The sequence below is a fragment of the Geospiza fortis genome, unplaced genomic scaffold (genome assembly GCF_000277835.1).
Source record: "Geospiza fortis unplaced genomic scaffold, GeoFor_1.0 scaffold54, whole genome shotgun sequence".
NCBI lineage: Eukaryota > Metazoa > Chordata > Aves > Passeriformes > Thraupidae > Geospiza > Geospiza fortis.
In genome coordinates this window covers 12394828-12398288 of record NW_005054301.1, presented here as the reverse complement: position 1 = coordinate 12398288, position 3461 = coordinate 12394828, and positions in this window count along the sequence as shown.

Below are 3461 nucleotides of genomic sequence, written 5' to 3'. Positions count from 1 at the left end.
AGCAAAATAATATGTCAGCTGCTTAGTTCAACAGGAATAGTCCAGTTTCTGCTGTGGTCTGAACTCTTCCAGTATCCTTCCAAGGTGACAACCTAAATTAACAGTTTTGTAGGGTACAGAATGATTCATAATTAATGGCCAGATTAAATATGCTACTTATAGTTCTACCAAACAAATATTTCTTTATCCTTGGGCATTTATGCCTTCTATTTAACTATAAATAGTTGTTGTGTCCTTCTTAAATTGATAGGAAAGCAATATACCCTAGACAATTCTTCTCGGGCTTATTTCAAAGACAGTATATTCAGTGAGAGTTTATTAAGAATTTTGGTGCTGTTTTTGTGAACTCCTTAAGCTTTCTTCTGAAGATTTTCTCTCAAACATACCATGTTTCTGAATTTCCTGGAATTAATTCCCATTTTTCTTGGACTGGAGTACTTAGAACCTGCATTCTAGATAATTTCCATCTGAGTTGTCATAGGGTGCTCACTGGGAATCAGCTCGACCATGAATGACAGAAAAAGGAAACAATGCAGATGAGTCTTACAGAATACAAAGTATTTATTTTCAGTTTCCAAAATCTTTAACAAAATTTATATTTCAGAAGAGATTCTTGTATTTAAGGCCTTTAGATTTAAAATGGTATCTTTTTTGAAAGCATCATAGATTTTAATTGTTACTTTCAAAAAAAATATGTGTAGTGTCCTAAATGTAAGGAAGGCTGGAGGTGCTGCATACCTAATTCTTAGTTGCCTCTCACTCAGCAGGAGTCTAGAGAATTGGCATAGGTGTGTTGGTTCCACCTGCAATATGTGAGATGGCTTGGAACCCTCAGCAAGTAACTGCTCTTTTTTACTACTTTTTGCTGAATCATTTGTTTTAAGGCCCTTTTATCTCATTTTGAAATGCAATATGCTATATTTGAAATTTTCTTCATGAAAAGCTATGTCATGAAGACAATACAATCCAAGACAAGACATTTGGCACTGGGAAACAACTGCTTATCATGACAGCCATTCCTCTGAGGGCATTCCTCTTGTGGCCTGGTAGTTAATATACCATTTTTCAAATAGGCAAATATTTAGATTTTCCTTATGGTAACTGCCTTTGGTTGTACTATGTGTATTATTTTCAAAAATATTTTATGGGGAAATAATTGCTTTATGAACCATTGAACTGACCTTTCCTTTTTTTCCCCTGAACATCTACTATGCTTAAGGCAACCTATTAAAACTGTGTTTTCAGCAATACTTTCCCCAGTCGACTTGATGAACTTTTGCCAGTGAGATTTTGATGATTTCCATCTGGTACTTTCTCTGATCTTGAATTACTGAGATTTTAGGTTGATTACCTGTTCCTTGAATATGTATTTAACCTTTCAAATTTGACCCTTTTTTCCCCGTAAGTTTTTCAGGGTTTTGCAATGATTCAAACCCCCACCTGTAATGGATCATTGTACCCAAGCTTAGAATAGCTCCTGTTAGTGATTTCTTTACTGGATAAATGACAATCAATAGAAATTTTAGCTATGCCTTAACAGTATTTTAAATGGAAAATTCTATTGCTGCTGTCTACAACTCCTACCTGTAGTACATACTGGACAACTTTATACAAAATGCTAATTGAAATTTGAATTTTGGACACCTTTGTAGTAAGCATAAATAATTACTAAGTTTGATGAGCCAGTAACATATCTTCCTATGTTAAGGATGACAGCACCTCAAATAATGTATTCCAATACATTGGAAATCTAGTATTCTGTTCTACAATTAACTCAGAAATGCCCCATTTTCTATCATGTTAATTAAATCTTGGCAAATGCTTAGTCGTGTATAAAACAGGGCTTTTAGCAAGAAAATGAGGGACACCCCGACTTATTTTTTTCTGTAGTTGGGACTTTGAATACATAACTGACAAAATAAGTACTGGTAGAAAATATTTCCCACTGTCATTCTAGAATACTATTTAGAAAATTATTAAACCCTGAATGTAATCTCCTTTTAGTCCGCTGAGATTGTTTCCATCACCAAGCATTCTATAATGGCTTAAAATGTGGGTTTGCTATTCTCATTTCACTCTGATTTTTTGTTGTGGTATTGATTTTCTTAGCCTGTAGGTACTTAATGGGAGTAACTTAATAAATGCTGTCTGAGATGTTAAAAGTCTAGTCAGTACTGTTAAAATGTTGCACATATGATTGATAAAATCTGGTAAAAAGCCTAAGCCATACCTGCCCAAAAAAGGTAGCCATACTATAGGTTCCCTGTGAAAGCAAAATTTGTGATCCAGTGGCTGAGTGAAAATTCAGGAAATGGAACCCATATTACATGTTCCTTCCCTGGTAAATGTAGATTTTTGAATTATGCTTTCTCTCTCAATCTTTCTCTCTCTCTTATTATGCAAAAGGAGGGAAAAGTTGGATAAAATTTGCATTTGTAACATGATATGCAACCACAATATAAAATATTTGAATTTACATACATAAAATATTTGAATTTACATACAATACAATATACAATATATGAGTTTACTCTTATAAGATTTTGGTTTTCTATTACATAGGCTCTTTATAAGGTAACATTGCAAAGCTTCTTCAATCTTGTAGCAAGTTGCTTAATTGCTAATTGCTCAATTTTCAAGGGAATCTAATGGTCAGCAAGATTCCAGAGAATTTTCATTTTCGTTATCAGAATTTTAGCTTTGCTTAATAAACTGTTAAGTTTATTATTAATAAATTATTATTATTTATCATTAATTTTCATCTTTTGAAAACAGTGAGACAAAAGAAATTTTTCTGCTGAATTTGTCTGGGGGAAAAAATATCAAAATACTTAGAAAGAAAATTTGTGAAAAAATAGTTCCCGTCAAATAATTTTTTTCTTAGTAATTTTCTGCAAAGTAAATCTTTAGCTTTCTGGATTTTTTTAAATTGTAAGAAAGTAAAATGAGCTGACTTGAGAGCATTCTTTGAAAAATGGAGTGACAAACTTCTGGGGTAAATGTATTTTGATGGAGCTTTGGTTTTCTAGCAAGATAAATATTTTTTACAGAAAGTTCCAAGCCAATGTCTGCATCATCCAGTTTTACACTTGAATCCACTTACTTCAACTCCATGTAACACAGTGCAGCTACACCCTCTGTAAATAACTGAGATTTTTTTATCTAAATCATCTCACAGCTTAGCAAAATTGTATGCGGGAACCATCACAATTTTATGAGACTTATCAAATATCTTTGAATTCCTTTTAGCATCAGCAGGATCCATGGGTCTTGTAACACAACTTTTCTTCAGAAAGATATATCTATGAATTGTGGCAAAGCAAACTCTCTGCACAGATTCTGAAAATCTTATGTACTCATATCTGAGAGCAATGGAGTGCTTCTTATTCAATGGCAGAACTGGTCTTCAGGAGCAGGATTCAATTCTTACAGAAACTGCTAATTTCCAGTGTGACTTCATC